Source organism: Dama dama, chromosome 11 (assembly GCF_033118175.1).
Source record: "Dama dama isolate Ldn47 chromosome 11, ASM3311817v1, whole genome shotgun sequence".
Lineage (NCBI taxonomy): Eukaryota > Metazoa > Chordata > Mammalia > Artiodactyla > Cervidae > Dama > Dama dama.
Window position 1 is genome coordinate 79,373,079 of NC_083691.1, and position 23,077 is coordinate 79,396,155.

A 23,077-nucleotide genomic window follows, 5' to 3' on the forward strand; every position below is an offset into this window, starting at 1 on the left:
TCTCCACCCGATTCCTCTGGGTCTTCCCAGTGCACCAGGCCCGAGCACTTGTCTCGTGCATCCCACCTGGGCTGGTGATCTGTTTCACCATAGATAGTATACATGCTGTTCTTTTGAAATATCCCACCCTCACATTCTCCCACAAAGTTCAAAAGTCTGTTCTGTATTTCTGTGTCTCTTTCTGTTCTGCATATAGGGTTATCGTTATCACCTTTCTAAATTCCATATACATGTGTCAGTATGCTGTAATGTTCTTTATCTTTCTGGCTTACTTCACTCTGTATAATGGGCTCCAGCTTCATCCATCTCATTAGGACTGGTTCAAATGAATTCTTTTTAATGGCTGAGTAATATTCCATGGTGTATATGTACCACAGCTTCCTTATCCATTCATCTGCTGATGGGCATCTAGGTTGCTTCCATGTCCTGGCTATTATAAACAGTGCTGCGATGAACATTGGGGTGCACGTGTCTCTTTCAGATCTGGTTTCCTCAGTGTGTATGCCCAGAAGTGGGATTGCTGGGTCATATGGCAGTTCTATTTCCAGTTTTTTAAGAAATCTCCACACTGTTTTCCATAGCGGCTGTACTAGTTTGCATCCCCACCAACAGTGTAAGAGGGTTCCCTTTTCTCCACACCCTCTCCAGCATTTATTGCTTGTAGACTTTTGGATAGCAGCCATCCTGACTGGCGTGTAATGGTACCTCATTGTGGTTTTGATTTGCATTTCTCTAATAATGAGTGATGTTGAGCATCTTTTCATGTGTTTGTTAGCCATCTGTATGTCTTCTTTGGAGAAATGTCTGTTTAGTTCTTTGGCCCATTTTTTGATTGGGTCATTTATTTTTCTGGAATTGAGCTGCAGGAGTTGCTTGTATATTTTTGAGATTAATCCTTTGTCTGTTTCTTCATTTGCTATTATTTTCTCCCAATCTGAGGGCTGTCTTTTCACCTTACTTATAGTTTCCTTTGTAGTGCAAAAGCTTTTAAGTTTCATTAGGTCCCATTTGTTTAGTTTTGCTTTTATTTCCAATATTCTGGGAGGTGGGTCATAGAGGATCTTGCTGTCATTTATGTCGCAGAGTGTTTTGCCTATGTTCTCCTCTAGGAGTTTTATAGTTTCTGGTCTTACATTTAGATCTTTAATCCATTTTGAGTTTATTTTTGTGTATGGTGTTAGAAAGTGTTCTAGTTTCATTCTTTTACAAGTGGTTGACCAGTTTTCCCAGCACCACTTGTTAAAAAGGTTGTCTTTTTTCCATTGTATATCCTTGCCTCCTTTGTCAAAGATAAGGTGTCCATAGGTTCGTGGATTTATCTCTGGGCTTTCTATTCTGTTCCATTGATCTATATTTCTGTCTTTGTGCCAGTACCATACTGTCTTGATGACTGTGGCTTTGTAGTAGAGTCTGAAGTCAGGCAGGTTGATTCCTCCAGTTCCATTCTTCTTTCTCAAGATTACTTTGGCTATTCGAGGTTTTTTGTATTTCCATACAAATTGTGAAATTCTTTGGTCTAGTTCTGTGAAAAATACCGTTGGTAGCTTGATAGGGATTGCATTGAATCTATAGACTGCTTTGGGTAGAATAGCCATTTTGACAATATTAATTCTTCCAATCCATGAACACGGTATGTTTCTCCATCTGTTTGTGTCCTCTTTGATTTCTTTCATCAGTGTTTTATAGTTTTCTATGTATAGGTCCTTTGTTTCTTTAGGTAGATATACTCCTAAGTATTTTATTCTTTTTGTTGCAATGGTGAATGGTATTGTTTCCTTAATTTCTCTGTCTGTTTTTTCATTGTTAGTATATAGGAATGCAAGGGATTTCTGTGTGTTAATTTTATATCCTGCAACTTTACTATATTCATTGATTAGCTCTAGTAATTTTCTGGTAGAGTCTTTAGGGTTTTCTATGTAGAGGATCATGTCATCTGCAAACAGTGAGAGTTTTACTTCTTCTTTTCCTATCTGGATTCCTTTTACTTCTTTTTCTGCTCTGATTGCTGTGGCCAGAACTTCCAACACTATGTTGAATAGTAGTGGTGAGAGTGGGCACCCTTGTCTTGTTCCTGATTTCAGGGGAAATGCCTTCAATTTTTCACCATTGAGGGTGATGCTTGCTGTGGGTTTGTCATATATAGCTTTTATTATGTTGAGGTATGTTCCTTCTATTCCTGCTTTTTGGAGAATTTTAATCATAAATGAGTGTTGAATTTTGTCAAAGGCTTTCTCTGCATCTATTGAGATAATCATATGGTTTTTATCTTTCAATTTGTTAATGTGGTGTATTACATTGATTGATTTGCGGATATTAAAGAATCCTTGCATTCCTGGGATAAAGCCCACTTGGTCATGGTGTATGATTTTTTTAATATGTTGTTGGATTCTGTTTGCTAGAATTTTGTTAAGGATTTTTGCATCTATGTTCATCAGTGATATTGGCCTGTAGTTTTCTTTTTTTGTGGCATCTTTGTCTGGTTTTGGAATTAGGGTGATGGTGGCCTCATAGAATGAGTTTGGAAGCTTACCTTCTTCTGCAATTTTCTGGAAGAGTTTGAGTAAGATAGGTGTTAGCTCTTCTCTAAATTTTTGGTAGAATTCAGCTGTGAAGCCATCTGGTCCTGGGCTTTTGTTTGCTGGAAGATTTTTGATGACAGTTTCGATTTCCTTGCTTGTGATGGGTCTGTTAAGATCTTCTATTTCTTCCTGGTTCAGTTTTGGAAAGTTATACTTTTCTAAGAATTTGTCCATTTCATCCAAGTTGTCCATTTTATTGGCATAGAGCTGCTGGTAGTAGTCTCTTATGATCCTGTGTATTTCAGTGTTGTCTGTTGTGATCTCTCCATTTTCATTTCTAATTTTGTTAACTTGGTTTTTCTCTCTTTGTTTCTTAATGAGTCTTGCTAATGGTTTGTCAATTTTGTTTATTTTTTCAAAAAACCAGCTTTTAGCTTTGTTGATTTTTGCTATGGTCTCTTTAGTTTCTTTTGCATTTATTTCTGCCCTGATTTTTAAGATTTCTTTCCTTCTGCTAACTCTGGGGTTCTTCATTTCTTCCTTCTCTAATTGCTTTAGGTGTAGAGTTAGGTTATTTAATTGGTTTTTTTCCTGTTTCTTGATGTAAGCCTGTAATGCTATGAACCTTCCCCTTAGCACTGCTTTTACAGTGTCCCATAGGTTTTGGGTTGTTGTGTTTTCATTTTCATTCATTTCTATACATATTTTGATTTCTTTTTTGATTTCTTCTATGATTTGTTGGTTATTCAGAAGCGTGTTATTTAGCCTCCATATGTTTGAAGTTTTAACAATTTTTTCCCTGTATTTGAGATCTAATCTTACTGCACTGTGGTCAGAAAAGATGACTGGAATGATTTCAATTTTTTTGAATTTTCCAAGACCAGATTTATGGCCCAGGATGTGATCTATTCTGGAGAATGTTCCGTGTGCACTTGAGAAAAAGGTGAAGTTGATTGTTTTGGGGTGAAATGTCCTATAGATATCAATTAGGTCTAGCTGGTCCATTGTGTCATTTAAGGTTTGTGTTTCCTTGTTAATTTTCTGTTTAGTTGATCTATCCATAGTTGTGAGTGGGGTATTAAAGTCTCCCACTATTATTGTGTTACTATTAATTTCCTCTTTCATACTCGTTAGCGTTTGCCGTACATATTGCGGTGCTCCTATGTTGCATGCATATATATTTATAATTATTATATCTTCTTTTTTGATTGCTCCTTTGATCATTATGTAGTGTCCTTCTTTGTCTCTTTTCACTTCCTTTATTTGAAAGTCTATTTTATCTGATATGAGTATTGCGACTCCTGCTTTCTTTTGGTCTCCGTTTGCATGAAATATTTTTTTCCAGCCCTTCACTTTTAGTCTGTATGTGTCTCTTGTTTTGAGGTGGGTCTCTTGTAGACAGCATATATAGGGGTCTTGTTTTTGTATCCATTCAGCCAATCTTTGTCTTTTGGTTGGGGCATTCAACCCATTTACATTTAGGGTAATTATTGATAGGCGTGGTCCCGTTGCCATTTACTTTGTTGTTTTGGCTTCACGTTTATACAACCTTTCTGCATTTCCTGTCTAGAGAAGATCCTTTAGCATTTGTTGAAGAGCTGTTTTAGTGGTGCTGAATTCTCTCAGCTTTTGCTTATCTGTAAAGCTTTTGAATTCTCCTTCATATCTGAATGAGATCCTTGCTGGATACAGTAATCTAGGTTGTAGGTTATTCTCTTTCATTACTTTCAGTACGTCCTGCCATTCCCTTCTGGCCTGGAGGGTTTCTATTGATAGATCAGCTGTTATCCTTATGGGAATCCCTTTGTGTGTTATTTGTTGTTTTTCCCTTGCTGCTTTTAATATTTGTTCTTTGTGTTTGATCTTTGTTAATTTGATTAATATGTGTCTTGGTGTGTTTCGCCTTGGGTTTATCCTGTTTGGGACTCTCTGGGTTTCTTGGACTTGGGTGGCTATTTCCTTCCCCATTTTAGGGAAGTTTTCAGCTATTATCTCCTCGAGTATTTTCTCATGGCCTTTCTTTTTGTCTTCTTCTTCTGGAACTCCTATGATTCGAATGTTGGGGCGTTTCACAGTGTCCCAGAGGTCCCTGAGGTTGTCCTCATTTCTTTTGATCCTTTTTTCTTTTTTCCTCTCTGCTTCATTTATTTCCACCATTTTATCTTCTACCTCACTTATCCTATCTTCTGCCTCCGTTATTCTACTCTTGGTTCCCTCCAAAGTGTTTTTGATCTCATTCATTGCATTATTCATTTTTAATTGACTCTTTTTTATTTCTTCTAGGTCTTTATTAAACAGTTCTTGAATCTTTTCAATCTTTGTTTCCAGGCTATTTATCTGTAATTCCATTTTGTTTTCAAGATTTTGGATCATTTTTATTATCATTATTCTAAATTCTTTTTCAGGTAGATTCCCTATCTCCTCCTCTTTTGTTTGACTTGGTGGGCATTTTTCATGTTCCTTTACCTGTTGGGTATTTCTTTGCCTTTTCATCTTGTTTAGATTGCTGTATCTGGAGTGGGCTTTCTGTATTCTGGAGGTCTGTGGTTCCTTTTTGTTGTGGAGGATTAACCCAGTGGGTGGGGTTAGACGATTGGCTTGTCGAGATTTCCTGGTTAGGGAAGCTTGAGTCAGTGTTCTGGTGCATGGAACTTGATTTCTTCTCTTTGGAGAGCAATGGAGTGCCCAGTAATGAGTTTTGAGATGGGTCTATGTGTTAGGTGTGACCTTGGGCAGCCTGTATGTTGATGTTCAGGGCTATGTTCCTGCGTTGCTGGAGAATTTGCGTGGTATGTCTTGCTCTAAAACTTATTGGCTCTTGTGTGGTGGTTGGTTTCAGTGTAGGTATGGAGGCTTTTGGACAGTCACTTATTACTTAAAGTTCCTTGTAGTCAGGAGTTTTCTGGTGTTCTCAGGTTTTGGGCTTAAGTCTCCTGACTCTGGATTTCAGTTTTATTCTTCCTGTAGTCTCAGGACTTCTCCAACTATACAGCCCTGATAAGAAAACTTCTAGGTTAATGGCTAAAAGATTCTCCCCCGTTAGGGACACCCAGAGAGGTTCACAGAGTCACATGAAGAAGAGGAGAGGGAGGAGGGAGATAGAGATGAACAGGAGGAGAAAAAGGGGGACTCAAGAGGAGAGAGATAGATCTACGCAGCTGTCTGTTCCCAGAGTGTTCTCCGTAGCCCAGTCACCTACAAAGATTCACAGAATTGGATTGGGAAGAGAAGGGGAAAGGAGGAAATAGAGGTGTTCTGAGGTAGAAAACAGAGAGTCAATATTGGGAGAGAATAATCTTCAGTTTAAAAATAGGGCTTCTCTTCTTTTTTTTTTTTTTTTTGTAAGTTTATAGTGTATTGAAAGTGAAAATTAAGGAGTAGTAGAGGAGTACTAGAGGACTTTAAAAGAACTAAGAGCAAAAGAAAAATAGAAAATAGAAGAGAAAAAGGAAAGAAAAAAAAGAAAAAAAAAAAGAAAAAAAATTTTTTTTCCCCCCTAATTAAAAAATCGTAAAAGTCTATGGAAATGAAAGTTAAGGAGTAATGGGGGAGTAATAGGGGATTTTAAAGGAAAATAAAAGAGAAAAAATAAAAAAGAAAAAAGAAAAAAAAGAAAAAAATAAAAAAAATAAAAAAAAAATAAAAAAAAAAAAAGAAAAAAGTAAAATTATATCTAGGAGTTTCTCTGGAGCTGTTGCGGTCAGTGTGGGTTCGGCTCAGTTTCAGATAGCTCCTCGTTCCAGCTTACGCTTCTCGATATCTACAGGCTCCTCTGGTGTAGACAATGTTTCCTAGAGGGATTTTAATCTGTTGCACCAGTCCCTTCTGAAGCAGTTCCCTTTGTTTATTTGGCTTCTGTTTGCCGGTCTCTTCAGAGCCTCATTTCCGCCCTGACACAGGCGGGCGGAGGTGGACTCTTATTCAGGTAGCTAGTTCCGTCGCTCCGCGGGGAGGGAGGGGGCGGTTTGCGCCGCGGGGAGGGAGGGGCTGACGCTGCCCTCTCCGTTTGCGCTGCTCAGGCTCCCGGCTGTTCTATATGGAGCGCGCCCCGCGCTGCGCGAGGTTCCAGCCCTCGGGTGTTCCACAAAAGCGCAGAACGAAAAGCTGCGCCTGCTCTCAGTGCCTTCCCCGTCAGAGCGGTCCAGGCAGCCAGGGGCTTGGTGGGCGCACTCTCCCCAGGTGTGGCGCGCCCCCTCCCTTCCGCGGACCCAGTCTCAGTTTCCGCTGGCGCCAGTCGGGTGTGCGCGCCTTCTGCCCTCCGCGTCCCCAGCCCCAGTCCCCGCCCGCGCCGGTCGGGTGCCTGCGCCCTGTGTCTCGCCGCGACCTTCCCCTCCTCCCTGCCTCCTGCCTCCGGCGGGGCTGGGCCGGTCCGCAGCCTGCGAGCTCCTCTCTGGACCCTCTCGGTCTCTTTGTTCTGCGAACGGCCGGCAGTGTGTTCGGGCCGGTTAATTTACTCTCTCTCTTTTGGTCTCCCACAGTTCATGTTGGCAGCTCACAGAAGCTCCCTCCGATTGTCCTCAGGGCACTCAGGCCCGGACCCTACCCCAAGCAATGCCGCCTAAGAGCTCCCGGGACGGATCTCCGTCCTTAGCTCTTTTGTCTCACTTTTTATCTTTTATATTTTGTCCTACCTCCTTTCGAAGACAATGGGCTGCTTTTCTGGGCGCCTGATGACCTCAGCTAGCGATCAGAAGTTGTTTTGCGAAGTTTGCTCTGCGTTCAGTTATTCTTTTGATGAGTTTGTAGGAGAGAAAGTGGTCTCCCCGTCCTACTCCTCCGCCATCTTGGCTCCTCCCCCTCGATCTTTGCTTTTTTAATGTTGAGTTTTAAGTCAATTTTTCACTCTTGTCTTTCACTTTCATCAAGAGGCTCTTTAGTTCTTCTTCACTTTCTGCCATAAGGGTGGTATTATCTGCATATTTGAGGTTATTGATATTTTTTCCTGGCAATCTTGATTCCAGCTTGTGCTTCATCCAGCCTGGCATTTCGCATGATGTACTCTGCATATAAATTTAATAAGCAGGGTAACAGTATACAGCCTTGACATACTCCTTTCCCAATTTGGAACCAGTCTGTTGTTCCATGGCCTATTCTAACTGTTGCTTCTTGACCTTCTTGTACTGTTTGTGTGGGGCCCCTGTGAGGAGAAACTTTCCTGAGGTTTTCTCTCACTCCCAGGAATGACAGTTTTCTTTTCTCTCACCTTGACATTGGGCTCCCATTCTGAGACAAGTCTTTGTGGCTGTAAGGGCCCATGAAGACGTATAAGACAGAAGCTTCCTCAGCGGCAGTGACAGCATCTTTTCTTTCTGTCCAGACAACTCCCTAGACATCCTAGACACCCAGACATCAAGATAAATGCTGATTTGTGATTCAGAATTCTCATTCCAACTGCTGAAGAAGTGTCACCATCAGTCCATGTCTGGGTGGGTGTCCAGGCTATCTTACTTTTGGACTTTCAGTTCAGTTCAGTTGCTCAGTCATGTCTGACTCTTTGTGACCCCATGGACTGCAGCACACCAGGCTTCCCTGTCCATCAACAACTCCTGGAGCTTGCTCAAACTCATGTCCGTCGAGTCGGTGATGCCATCCAACCACCTCATCCTCTGTTGTCCCCTTTTCCTCACACCTTCAATCTTTCCCAGCATCAGGGTCTTTTCCAACGCGTCAGTTCTTCGCATCAGGTGGCCAAACTATTGGAGTTTCAGCTTCAACATCAGTCCTTCCAATGAATATTCAGGACTGATTTCCTTTAGGATGGACTGGTTGGATATCCTTGCAGTCCAAGGAACTCTCAAGAGTCTTCTCCAACACCACAGTTCAAAAGCATCAATTCTTTGGCACTCAGCTTTCTTTATGGTCCAACTCTTACATCCACACATGACTACTGGAAAAACCATAGCTTTGACTAGATGGACCTTTTTAGGCAAAGTAGTGCCTCTGCTTTTTAATATGCTATCTAGATTTGTCATAGCTTTTCTTCCAAGGAGCAAGCATCTTTTAGTTTCATGACTGCAGTCACCATCTGCTGTGATTTTGGAGCCCAAGAAAATAAAGTCTGTCACTGTTTCTATTGTTTTTCCATCTATTTGCCATGAAGTGATGGGACTGGATGCCATGATCTTCACTTTTTGAATGTTGAGTTTTAAACCAGCTTTTTCACTCTCCTCTCTCACTTTCGTCAAGAGGCTCTTTATCCTCACCCTTTCATGGCTTTCCAGGTCATTGCCTTGAAACACCAGATATTGCCTTCTCTCTTGTTCCTGGTTTCCTCACCTGTGGACTCCTAGAGTGTTTGCTGTGCACACCTGTTCACTCAGATGATGATGGCTGGTTGGAAGCAGGGGGAGAGACTGAGGATTGTGAGGGCTGGGTAGGGGGCTTGAAGGGGAGTAGGGAATAGATTGGAGGGTGAGGTATATCTTAGCCTGAAGCCATCTGAGGGCTCAAGTAGGGAGAAGAAAGCACAGGTTTTCTCCATGGCTTCTTCTCAAATTTTGTGGGTTTCCTGGCCTCTAGATCATGCATCATAATACTTTATGCATATCTCTGCAAATACCATCATTTTTGGCAAGAAGATTGAGTTTAACCTTCCACACTATTCTCATTTGCAGCCCAGGCAGCCTGTCATGTACAATTTAGTATTTAAATCCTCTCAATTATGGCCAAGATAATGACCTTTATGGGAATTAACGGCTGGGTAACAACATGTCCTTTTGGGGAGCTTCATGGCAACACATCTAAGTTAGACCCACCTCTTGGGCATTCATATCTGCTTGGAGACGACCTGGGGCTGACCCTGGTGCCAGAGAGCCCTCTTCTGTCGGGCTATGGTTGCCATTGGAGAGTTTGGGGTAATGTTCTTATTCAGAGCCTCCTTGGCTTGTGTTCTTACTCAGATTTCCTAGGTTTTGACACTTCTTTTCCTCTCATCTCTGCTTTTAACTTGATTCACTTGCTCAAGTTTTGTTGGAGGCCACCTTTAAATACCATTGCATTTATGAGTCACACCCTGGTGACTACTGGGTCTATACATGACCCTGTGCTTTACCAACTTCTTCCCTACCCCAGATGCCCTGTGTGCTCCCAGAGAGCTGCATCTCAGGCTTTGCTTCAACCGTCTGCCTGGCCTCAAGCCGCTGCCGGGTCCTAGCCTCCTCTTGTTGACTCCAGCTGGTTTTGCTCTAGCTTCTTGCTGCTGCTGCCCCTTGAGGATATGGAAAGTCCCTCCCACAGGGCACAGAAGCCCTGCTGCTGCATTTCCAGCCTTGCTACTTCCACCTGGTCCTGCCATTGTCCTCCACCCCTCCTCCCAGTGGAGCCAGTCCTACCCTGGCTCAGTCAATAACAAGCCTCCATGGTTATGGGGGCTGTTCACCATCTTGCTCCCTTTCTCATTCTTTTTTTTTTTTTAATTAAAAATATTTCTTTTATTATGTTACAGTATAGTTGATTTACAATGTTGTGTTAGTTTCAGGTGTATAGCAAAGTGATTCAATTATACATATACATATATCTATTCTTTTTCAGATTCTTTTCCCATATAGGCCATTACAGAGTACTGAGTAGAGCTCCTTGTGTTAAACAGTAGGTCCTTGTTGATTATCTAATTTATATATAATAGTGGGTTTATATTAGTCCGAACCTCCTAATTTACCTCTCCCCCCCACACCTTTCCCCTTTGATAACCATAGGTTTGTTTTCTAAGTCTGTGAGTCTCTTTCTGTTTTTTTAAAATAAGTACATTTGTATCATTTTTTGTATCATTTTTTTGTAATTTCACATGTAAATGATATCATATGATATTTGTATTGATAATCTCTAATAACCATCTCAACATAGTCATCCATGTTGCTACAAATAGCATTATTCCATTCTTTTTTATGACTGAATAATATTCCATTGCATGCATGTCCTACAACTTCCGTATCCATTCGTCTGTCATTGGGTTTTAGGTTGTTTCCATGTCTTGGCTGTTGTAACTAGTGTGCTATGAATATTGGGGTGCATGTGTCTTTTCAAATTAGAATTTTCTCCAGGTATATGCCCAGGAATGAGATTGCTGGATCATATGGTAGTTCTATTTTTAGTTTCTTAAGAAATCTCTGTATTATTCTCTGTAGTGGTAGTACCAGTTTACATTCTCACCAACAGTGTAGGTGAGAACTTCTTCCTTCTCCATACCCTCTGTAGCATTTATTGTTTGTAGACTTTTGATAATCCCTTTTCTCATTCTAATCTGTCTCTATTCAATGGACACTTGATTGATGTCACAGAAACGTTAGCGTCGGACAGCACTGGGCTCAACTATTGGTACTACCACTTATTTTACCAAAGTTGGTTTTCCTGACTATAAAAATTGAGTATGTTGTTTAGTCATTTGGTCACATTGGACTCTTTTGTTTTCCCATAGATTGTAGCCCACCAGGTCATATGTCCATGGGATTTCCCAGGTAAGAATACTGGAGTGGGTTGCCATTTCCTTCTCCAAGGGATTTTCCTGACCCAAGGATCGAGCTTGCATCTCCTGCGTTGTCAGGCAGGTTCTATATCACTCAGCCACCAGGGAAGCCCCAGAATTGAGTATCAGTTCATTTCAGTTCAGTCACTCAGTTGTGTCCGACTCTTTGCGACCCCATGGACTGTAGCACACCAGGCCTCCCTGTCCATCAACAACTCCCAGAGCCCACTCAAACTCATGTCCGTCGAGTCGGTGATGCCATCCAACCATCTCATCCTCTGGTCATCCCCTTCTTCTTCCACCTGCAATCTTTCCCAGCATCAGGGTCTTTTCTAATGAGTCAGTTCTTTGCATCAGGTGGCCAAAGTATTGGAGCTTCAGCTTCAGCATCAGTCCTTCCAGTGGATATGCAGGACTGATTTCCTTTAGGATTGACTGGTTTGATCTCCTTGCAGTCCAAGGGACTCTCAAGAGTCTTCTCCAACACCACAGTTCAAAAGCATCAATTCTTTGGCACTCAACTTTCTTTATAGTCCAATTCTCATATCCATACATGACTATGGAAAAACCTTATTTTCCAATTGAGTATAGCAATACCCAATTGAGTATAGCAATACCTAATTAAGCACCCAGTAAACAGTTCACAAATAGTGACTATTAGCATGTTATTAGTATAGGAAGTGGGATAACTGTGGTTAAGTCCACAGAGTTTAGGGCCAAACAGACTTGAGTTTTAACTTTTGCCTTACTGCTTAATCAATGTCAGTTTCTGTTTCTGACTCCCAGCCTGGTGCTCTTGCTGTTTCTTTGGGCAGTCTCTCCACAGTTTACTTTTCATGTTGGTAAATGGGGACTGAGCCAGCTCCTTGGACAGACTATTGTAAACTGCTAGATCTAAATAAAGAGGTGTTTATTATTGCAAGGAGGAGGACATACAAGTAATTGATGATCTCAGTCCATCGTCTTAACAGAAGAATACTGGCTCTCTGCAGCTCCGGGAATTCTCAGTTTTCCTTGGCGCAGATTGTGTTTTGGAGAGCTAGTGCCAGCGTCAAAACTGACTTCTTATTGACCAAGAGTGATGGAGAAGTTAATAAAGTGCTTGGAAGAAAAAGTGCACTTTGTCTCTGGACAAAGAAAGAGGGAAGAACCACCATTTGATTGGGCTAGGATAGAAGGAATGAACTCTTAGGACTTAAGAAATTTGTAACCAGATTGTCTCTTTGCCTGGCAAGCAAGCCAGTGACTCAGCAGTCTTCTCAAGTTAGCAGAAGGAGAAAAAGGCTGAGAGTGTCAGAGATCAAGGCTCTGAAGGAAGCAGGTTATCTTTTTGGGAGATTTGACAGCAGTTAGGCTAGAGATAGGTTTAACATGGATAATTGAAATTCACATATAATCCTAAGCAGCAGCAGTGATTGCCTTGATTTTATCTTGTTCCATTCTTCTGCCTACCTTGAGGGAAGCTGCAAATAAATTTTGGAGGATGAGCTTAAAGATGAGCTGGCAAAGCAGGAGAGGGAAGCTGGTTAACCAGGGCCCTAGGGTTTGAGATGGAAGAGCAGCGGGAGCTGGAGAGAGGCACCAGGAGAGCTCATACCCCTCCCTCCAGGCCCCAAACATGCAAAGGCTTATTTCTCCTTGGTTATTTGGGTCAGATGGGTTCCCAGACACACAGGACTTGTATACCTATTGTCAACCTTTTGAGGATTGTAGAAATACCTTGTTCCATTGGAACACTCAAATTCCTGAAGTGTGCTGCTTTTAACTGCATCATAACATGAATTGTGTTTGGGATGGGCTGGGAAGCATTGCCTGTTAAGAGCTTTTCTATGAGCTCCTTTTAGAAGGAGAGAAATCACTGTTCAATCATCTTTTTGCAAAACTCTGCATATCCATTTATTCCAAGTGTATGAAATCTCCCTCTAGCTCGGATTCCAATTTAGTCCTCTAAGAAATTCTGATAGTTCCAAATTTGTAACTCTCAAACTCTGTTCTTAAAAATAGTCCTATAATTTCTCTACAACATGATAGAATTTGCAGAAATTCTGATTGTGTTTCCTGGCTTTCCCCAGAGGCCTTTCTTCACCAGGGGATGCACTATAGAGAGTGAGGGCTGCATGATGATAGAGAGGGCCATCCCCAGAGTGCTCCAGGAGCAAAGGAAGCAGAAATACCTGCAAAGTGCACAAAAAGGAATAGGACAAGAACCCCGGGTTAGAAACTCACAGCGCTCAGTCCCGAGGGGCTGGGAGCTTGCTGTTCAGATGATCTCACTGTGAAAGTTTCAGAGACTCAAGGGGGTTTATTAATAGTTGGGGCACTGAAACCTCTGCTGCTTGTAGCAGTGACCTTTACAATAGCAGGTTTGTCTTTTAAAATATCTAGAACTTGTGCTTAATGTTCTTTAGTGATTTAAACCAGGCAAGGGAGCAGTAAATCAGATTATCATCATCCTCAGGAAGGAGAGCAATCTGGAATGTTAATTTTCCAGCTGAGGTTACTGGAAATTTCTTTTCTGTTTATTTATTAAAGGGAGAGAATTAAAAAAGGAGGAAAGCCAAAAGTAAGAGGTTTTATTTTTTTTCCCCCAGAAAAGCATGTATTCCAGGTTTCCGTTCTTGACACTTGGTGAGTTATTAACTTCTTGTCTCTTGTATTTGCCTTGAAGTTATAAAGATCCAGAGAATCTCTTTCAATGGAACAAGGGGTTTTGTCCCTGTATGGCATATGGACTCCGGGGATTCGCAAAGGGCTATTAACCACCCCATAATCAGAGAAGAGGTTTCCAGACGGCAGATCAAATATAAGATCACTGTGTTTCATAGCTAGTTAACTGTGACTGTATTAGAAAATGCCTTAATTGGTTTATTTTTTTTTAAGTAACATATGGGGTTTTGGCAGACATATTTCCCTTTTCCTTCTTTAATTGTAATGTGGAGTATTCTTGCCCTTTAGTAGGGCTAGTAGATATTTTCCCTTTCCCAGATAGTTTATTGTTGGAGTTTACCCTTTGTGTCATTACTGTCTGTATGTACAGTGTGATACATACTCTGTGAACTCGATCTCAGAACCATGAGAGCTGAGCAGCTTCTCTGGTGATGAGGGCACCTCAGGGCAGAGACCTGCTCTGGGGAAGGGCCTGGAGTTGGGTGCCGGAGAGACCCAGACTCAACCTGGCTCTGCCGCTTGCTCACTCTGTGGTCTTAAAGCCCGTGCGCACTCAGAGACTCAGCTTCTCATATGCATGGGATGTGCATACCCCATATGCATATCTCTTATATGTATGGGATATGCATATCTCTTATATGCATGGGATATGCATATCTCTTATATGCATGGGATAGTGGCATTGACCTTGAAGAATGGTTGTAAGGTTGGACGTGTATATTTATGAAGTGCCCAGTGTAGTATTAGACTGGTTAGTCTGGGATTTCATGACTGTAGGATTGGCCCAATCCAACAACAAAAGTCCTGCTAAATCCCCCCAGTGACCTGATTTTGTGAAACTGCTGATTGAAGCTGGAGAGAAGAAAAATAAGTCTATTATGAATGGAGTGATCATGAACTCAGAATTCCAAGTCCCCTCAAAGAACCTAAAGTATCAACTTCAGCTCCCCTTTGTGGGAAATGCTGTAGGAGTTTTAAACTCGGGCTCTGAAGCTTTCCCTGGAATCACGAGAATTGTAGGCTAATTACAGTGTCAGAGGAGTGCCTCATGAGTAATGGCTGCATTCTCTAATGACTCTTGGGATAATTAATCAGCATAACTTAGTGAGCCTTCCATGGCCTTCTTTTCTCAACAGTGACAACTTGATTAGTTTGGACATAGAATAATAGTTTGGTACTTAAACAGCACTGGCTTCATAATGCTCATTTTCATGATTCTCATTTTCTTCCTCTTGAATTTTTTGAAACTTTTAATTATTTAAAGACCTGAAAATTCCTTTAAAAAATTCATAGAGAATCTTGAGGCTCTAGTTTTGATCATTTATGTGCTATCACTAATGGATAAAATTTTATTCCTCATAGAGGGGACACAGCTGTGCAACCGCTGTCAAATTCTGTTTCTTATTGCTGGGTTCTTCCTGGGCTTAAATATTTGAGGCAGAGCCAGTAGTGCATTTTATCAAACTGATAACAGGGGCAGATTTATGTAGAGAAGAGAGCACTGGACTTGGATTGACCGACTGGTACTGGTTTGTCTGGGGCTTTCCCTGTCTTTGCCCTGAAAATCCTATATCCTGGGAAACCTCTCAGTCTTAGGTCAACAGAGACATCTTTGCCTAGGTTGTTCTGATTGTGGAAGTTTCATGTCCAGAGAAACTTAGGAAAACTAAAGATTTGAGTTCTAGTTCTTGCTCTGCTGCCACATAGCCATGTAACATTGGCCAAGTCACTTTGTTGAAAAAATTGAGGGATTGGATCATATAACCCCAGAAGTCCATTAGGAGTGCCCTTTTGGTTTAAGAGGCAGCTTATTATTGGAATTTACCCTTTGTGTTATTATTCAAGGTTTTCCTTTCTTCCAAGAAACCAGTATCCAGTTTGTTTTGAAAGGCCCTATAAATGAATTCAGGCTCCAAATTGGGTAAACTTGTTCAGAATAGTTCTGGATCAAATCTCAGGTATGGAGGGAGATGATGCTGATGATATTGTGGTCCTGGAGTAAGCAGGTGCTGCTCTTGTTGATGTTATAAACCAAACACCGGGTGCAAGTATCCTACATTTCATGACCAGGCGGGAAATCGGCTGCCATTTTCTGTTTTAGCTAACATGTAGCAATTCCCCACTAGTGAGGTTGAAGCCTTGGTTGTAACTCTGCAACCAAGCCTATTTATAAATTGGAATAAATGTTTCCAAACCAAGATCAACCATGTGCACAGAGCTGGAGTGACACTGATGGTTTGGGGGCACTTAGAATGGGGAGTGTTGTTCACAGTGGACCAATGATCACTCGATGTGAAACTAACTTCCCAATTGCCCATCATGTGCTTGGGATCCAGACACAAATAAGACTCGGCCCTGCCCTCCAGAAGCACTCTGTCTTGTGAGGGATGTGAAATAGTAATTAATTATTAAATACAATGGCCACCTCATGTGAAGAGTTGACTCATTGGAAAAGACCCTGATGCTGGGAAGGATTGGGGGCAGGAGGAGAAGGGGACGACAGAGGATGAGATGGCTGGATGGCATCACCGACTCGACAGACATGAGTTTGAGTAATCTCTGGGAGTTGGTGATGGACAGGGAGGCCTGGTGTGCTGTGATTCATGGGGTCGCAGAGTCGGACATGACTGAGCGACTGAACTGAACTGATTAAATACAATATGGCAAGTTCTGTAATGGAAGCATAAGCAGAATGATATGGGGGAGTGAGGAGGAAGCAATTGATCCCACTATTTTGCTGTGTATGGCTGTGGCACCCGCATCCCCAGTCTGCTGGCTCATGCATGTGTCTCCATAGCTGAAAGGGTGGGACCAAGATGCCCTGAAGTTCTGAAGCTCTGTGGTTTTTTTTTTGAATAGGATAGAATGTCATCATTATGATTGTTACTGTTCAAGGAAAAAAATAAAGATGATAAGAATGATTTGAGTTTCCATTGAGTTTTCCTGAAATTTCACATCTAACTTACTTCAATTAAGCTTTTCAATGCAATAGCTGATGAAACAGTATGTGCACACATTATAAATATGTCCTTTTAAAACCTAATTACTCCCTGTAATGGGAGATAGCAAAGAAATTTGGCTTCTGTCATTTTGAACTGTTGTTCAACTTTTAAATAACAGTAAAATACCCACCTACAGCCAGACATCCTGAAATGTGAAGTCAAGTGGGCCTTAGGAAGCATCACTATGAACAAAGCTAGTGGAGGTGATGGAATTCCAGTTGAGCTATTTCAAATCCTGAAAGATGACGCTGTGAAAGTGCTGCACTCAATATGCCAGCAAATATGGAAAACTCAGCAGTGACCACAGGACTGGAAAAGGTCAGTTTTCATCCCAGTCCCAAAGAAAGGCAATGCCAAAGAATGCTCAAACTACTGCACAATTGCACTCATCTCACACACTAGTAAAGTAATGCTCAAAATTCTCCAAGCCAGGCTTCAAAAGTACGTGAACTGTGAACTTCCATATGTTCAAGCTGGATTTAGAAAAGGCAGAGGAACCAGAGACCAAATCGCCAACATCCGCTGGATCATCGAAAAAGCAAGAGAGTTCCAGAAAAACATCTATTCCTGCTTTATTGACTATGCCAAAGCCTTTGACTGTGTTTGGATCACAACAAACTGTGGAAAATTCTGAAAGAGATGAGAATACCAGACCACCTGACCTCCTCTTGAGAAGCCTATATGCAGGTCAGGAAGCAACAGTTAGAAATGGACATGGAACAACAGACTGGTTCCAAATAGGAAAAGGAGTATGTCAAGGCTGTATATTGTCATCATGCTTCTTTAACTTATATGCAGAGTACATCATGAGAAATGCTGGGCTGGAGGAAGCACAAGCTGGAATCAAGATTGCTGGGAGAAATATCAATAACCTCATATATGCAGATGACACCACCCTTATGGCAGAAAGTGAAGAGGAACTAAAAAGCCTCTTGATGAAAGTGAAAGAGGAGAGTGAAAAAGTTGGCTTAAAGCTCAACATTCAGAAAACTAAGATCATGGCATCCGGTCCCATCACTTCATGGCAGATAGATGGGGAAACAGTGCAAACAGTGTCAGACTTTATTTTTTTGGGCTCCAAAATCACAGCAGATGGTGATTGCAGCCATGAAATTAAAAGAAGCTTGCTCCTTGGAAGGAAAGTTATGACCAAACTAGACAGCATATTAAAAAGCAGAGACATTACTTTGCCAGCAAAGGTCTGTCTAGTCAAGGCTATGGTTTTTCCAGTGATCATGTATGGATGTGAGAGTTCGACTATAAGAAATTTGAGCGCCAAAGAATTGATATTTTTGAACTGTGGTGTTGGAGAAGACTCTTGAGAGTCCCCTGGACTGCATGGAGATCCAACCAGTCCATCCTAAAGGAGATCAGTTCTGGGTGTTCATTGGAAGGACTAATGTTGAAGCTGAAACTCCAATACTTGGCCACCTGATGTGAAGAGCTGACTTACTGGAAAAGACCCTGATGCTGGGAAGGATTGAGGGCAGGAGGAGAAGGGGATAACAGAGGATGAGATGGTTGGATGGCATCATTGACTCGATGGACATGGGTTTGGGTGTACTCTGGGAGTTGTTGATGGACAGGGGGGCCTGGCATGCTGTGGTTCATGGGGTTGCAAAGAGTCAGACATGACTGAGTGACTGAACTGAACTGAAAATAATGACTCCAACATGAAGTTTCTAGTTAAATGAGCATCAGTGTAGTCCCATGGTTAATAGTGTAGTGATTATTGGAATCAAGTGCTATAGGACACTTGATTTTATATCTTACCATAAGGAACACTTGACTTTTGTGTTTAATAATGAGAAGTTTGAAACTATAGAGAGTGCTTTTTTTCCTAGTAATAGAGAGCATTTCATATGTTTTTTTATTTATCTTTATAACATCAATGAAGGAAGGAAGGAAGAGGTATTGCGTTGTGTGTTTTATAGAATAGGAAATTGCAGCCTTGCCCAATGATGTACAGCTGATTAAGGAAAAGCCTTTTCTCTGCTCCCATGTCTCATCACCTAATGTCCTCAGAGCATGTTGTGCTGTTTTGCTGTGATCTTCAAGATATCTTAGGAAGTCACATTTTCTGATGAAAAAGTTCACTTGCACTTGTGGAAACTCAAAACCCCATGGGGACCACTCCTCCAGGTGTCATTATAGCTGAGATTACACTATTTTGAAAATTTTATAGCAGCATTCTTCAGGTCTTCACTCCCAACAGCTAAGGTTCTGGAGGAGTCAGGCTCCTTTCTTTAAAATAGAATGTTGGAATTCAAACCAGGTTTCATGGTGCAAGAGTACTTGTAACAAAACTGCAGCACATGTCATCAAGGTTGGATACAGCCAGGAAGCCCAGTGCTAGACAGTGACCTGGTTGTTTTAGTTGAGAAGTGGTGGGATGAATTGGCCAGAGAATATGGGACTTGGGTCTTTGTGTGGACTCTATCATAAATTTGCTGAGTGATATTGGGCCTCAGGGTCCTACTTGTTTATAAAGTGAATGAGCTACATTGTATTGTCCAATAGTGTAACTATTTAAATTAATTAATTTAATGAAGTTAAAAATTTAGTTCTTCTGTTGCACTAGCCACATCTCAAGTGCTTGATAGCCACATGTGACTGGTGGCTGCCATAATGGACAGTGTAGACATAACACATTTCCATCACTGCAGAAAGCTCTCTTGGAAACCCCTAAGTTAGACTGTATCAATGGCTTCCCAAATGTGTTTTGGTTAGTCTTCAAAAGTTTGTAGAATTTCCTTAGGGGCTCTGAGAAGAGTAAGGGAGAGCCTACCAAGCAACTGGAGTTCTGAGCATCCATCCTGTCTTCATTTTCATCTGCTTTAAATACAATAGGTGTTGTAATTTTGAAACACCTTTGAATTTAGTTTCTTTTATCAATCTATAACTGGTCTATCTCCACTCTGTTCACCGTTATAATTCTAGAGGAAGAGGGGGGGCAAAGAAAAGGGCAAATGTTCTAGTCAAAAAGAAAGGGGAAGAAACAAAACCTGTCCCATCCAGCCTGAGGAGCTGTGGGAAGCAGAAGGGGAATTAAGGAATGGAAAGGAAGGCACGTATGTTCTGTTTCTCCTCACTGGCTGAAGAACTGTGAAGGGGGTCTGAGTTGGTTTTGAGGGGAGCTGGGCTTTAGGTGCCACTCCCATTCAAAGCCCTGGGATGTGTCCTTGAGGTGTGACCTTTGTAAGCTGGAGTTGTCATTTAGTGACAGTGAGAACCTGACCTTAGCTCCTGAATAGAGCAGAAGTTGGCACCTTTCTTTAGGGAGCCTGGCTGGGAAGCTTTCTGGAAGTGGGAGGGGGTGGTGTAGTGTAGGTGGTCATGTTGCTAAGGCTGCAGGGTAGGACTTTGGGGTCAGAGGAATCACTGCTAAACTTTAGGGCCCCTGTGGGTCTGGTTGGAGCTGAGTTGGGGCCAAGAGAGAAAGGGGATCCTGAACCTGACCAGAACAAGAAAGAATAACTTGTGAATTAAGTATGTCTGCTGTAGATTGGCAGAAGTGGAAGCTAGTGGAATGCTTGGGTGGAGTTGTGAAGTTGAGCAACCATACTTCATGTGGACCTGACCAGTATACACCCAAGAACTAGCATGAGGTGTTGGTGGAGGGGGAGGGCTACCTGGTCTCCATCCCAACCTCCAATGTCACAAAACCCCATATGCTCCCTGTACACCCAGACACCTCTTTGGGGAGGCCCTGCCATGGGGAGAAAACCAGAAACGCTGAGTCAGTCAAAATGAGACTAAGTTAACTAAGTCAGTCTGTCAGTTCAGTTGCTCAGTCGTGTCCAACTCTTTGTGACCCCATGGACTACAGCACACCAGGCCTCCATGTCCATCACCAACTTCCTGAGTTTACTCATGTCCATTGAGTCAGTGATGCCATCCAACCATCTCATCCTCTGTCATCTCCTTCTCCTCCTGCCTTCAATCCTTCCCAGCATCAGGGTCTTTTCTTTGAGTTAGTTCTTTGCATCAGGTGGCCAAAGTATTGGAATTTCAGCTTCAGAATTAGTCCTTCCAATGAATATTCAGGACTGATTTCCTTTAGGATTGACTGGTTTGATTTCCTTGCAGTCAGTCCAAGGGGCTCTCAAGAGTCTTCTCCAACACCACAGTTCAAAAGCATCAATTCTTTGGCGCTTAGTTTTCTTTATAGTCCAACTCTCACATCCATACATGACTACTGGAAAAACCATAGCTTTGACTAGACGGACCTTTGTTGGCAAAGTAATGTCTCTGCTTTTTAATATGCTGTCTAAGTTGGTCATAGCTTTCCTTCCAAGGAGTAAGCATCTTTTAATTTCAAGGATACAGTCACCATCTGCAGTGATTTTGGAGTCCCCCAAAATAAAGTGTGCCACTGTTTCCCCACTGATTTGTCATGAAGTGATGGGACGGGATGTCATGATCTTAGTTTTCTGAATGTTGAGCTTTAAGCCAACTTTTTCACTCTCCTCTTTCACTTTCATTAAGAGGCTCTTTAGTTCTTCTTTAGTTTCTGCCATTAGTGTGGTATCATCTGCATATCTGACATTATTGATATTTCCCAGACAATCTTGATTCCAGCTTGTGCTTCCTCTAGCCCAGCGTTTCTCATGATGTACTCCGCATATAAGTTAAAGAAGCATGGTGACAATATACAGCCTTGACGTACTCCTTTTCCTATTTGGAACCAGTCTGCTGTTCCACGTCCAGTTCTAACTGTTGCTTCCTGACCTGCATACAGATTTCTCAAGAGGCAGGTCAGGTGGTCTGGTATTCTCATCTCTTTCAGAACTTTCCACAGTTTGTTGTGATCCACACACAGTCAAAGGCTTTGGCATAGTCAATAAAGCAGGAATAGATGTTTTTCTGGAACTCTCTTGCTTTTTTGGTGATCCAGCAGATATTGACAATTTGATCTCTGGTTCCTCTGCCTTTTCTAAATCTAGCCTGAACATCTGGAAGTTCACGGTTCACATACTATTGAAGCCTGGCTTGGAGAATTTTGAGTATTACTTTACTAGCCTGTGAGATGAGTGCAATTGTGTGGTAGTTTGAGCATTCTTTGGCATTGCCCTTTTTTGGGATTGGGTTGAAAACGGACCTTTTCCAGTCCTGTGGCCACTGTTGAGTTTTCCATATTTGTTGGCAATTTGAGTGCAGCACTTTCACAGCATCCTCTTTTAGGGTTTGAAATAGCTCAGCTGGAATTCCATCACCTCCACTAGCTCTGTTCGTAGTGATGCTTCCTAAGGCCCACTTGATTTCATATTCCAGGATGTCTGGCTCTAGGTGAGTGATCACATCATCATGATTATCTGGGTCATAAACTTAAATGTGTTTATTCATTTCTTCATTTCTTTGTCTCATCTAAGCAATGTGGTGTCAGGACTTTGGGGGTGGCTTTGGTGACCTGAGGTCTTTTAAAAATCAGCTCTACTACAAAAAATGTTTAAAAAGTTCTGTCTTCTTTGCAATGAGTATAGTGTAAATAAGTTTTTTACTCTAAACCTTAATTGTTGGCCTTCAATTAAGCATTTGGAAAAAAGAATCACTTACTAAAATAATGTTGAAACATTGGATAAGATGACCTCTACAGTTTACTTTCTCTGAATCTTTATGACTATTTTATTCTAAGATGCTCAGAAAGCAGTATAGCCACCATACAACATATCAACCAGTCAGCCAGCAAGTGTTCTGAGTAGGGGCCCTGGGGGATGGTATAATGCTTATGATTGTATATGTGTATAGACTAAGTCTTGATGCAAAATGTATTTCTTACTGTATTTCATGGTCAAAGAAGTTAGACAATGCTTGTCCAGATGGGGAGAGAAGATATCCACACCTGTAGCTGGAGCTTTCCTAGATTTCACCCTCTGTGGGTAATTGGTTACATCAGCATTGCCAACTGAAAATTCTGTCATCTTTTGACATAGAATATTGGGTTTAAGGCCCTTGTGTGGCCCAAATGCACTCCTCGATCTTGAATTTTCCCACTAAATTTCCCATTTTCAAGCATTTTCTTTTTGTATATGTATTTTTGAAGAGATTTATATTACTTGCAACCAAAAATGCCTTTAATAAGATAAGAAGGGAGATCTTAGGAGCAGGGAGAATATTTGAAAGACTTGCATGAAAGGCTAAAGCCCGTATGAAAGCCAGTCTCCCATTCATCTCATTGAAGGTGCTCTGAGTCCAGCCTCATGTTTGCCACCATATTTTCCTTTGTCCTCATCATGCTCTCTAAGCTCCTCTTCATTGTTTTCATATGTATCACCAATTCCCACCTGTCTCACCCTCCAATTTATATTAATTCCTCTGCTTTGTCCAATTTCTGCTTCCTCTTCAAAGGTCACCTCCAAACTCTGAATTTCTCAGGGAGGCAGCACTGATGTTGGTTCAAATCCTGTTTCTGCCAGTTACTAGCTATG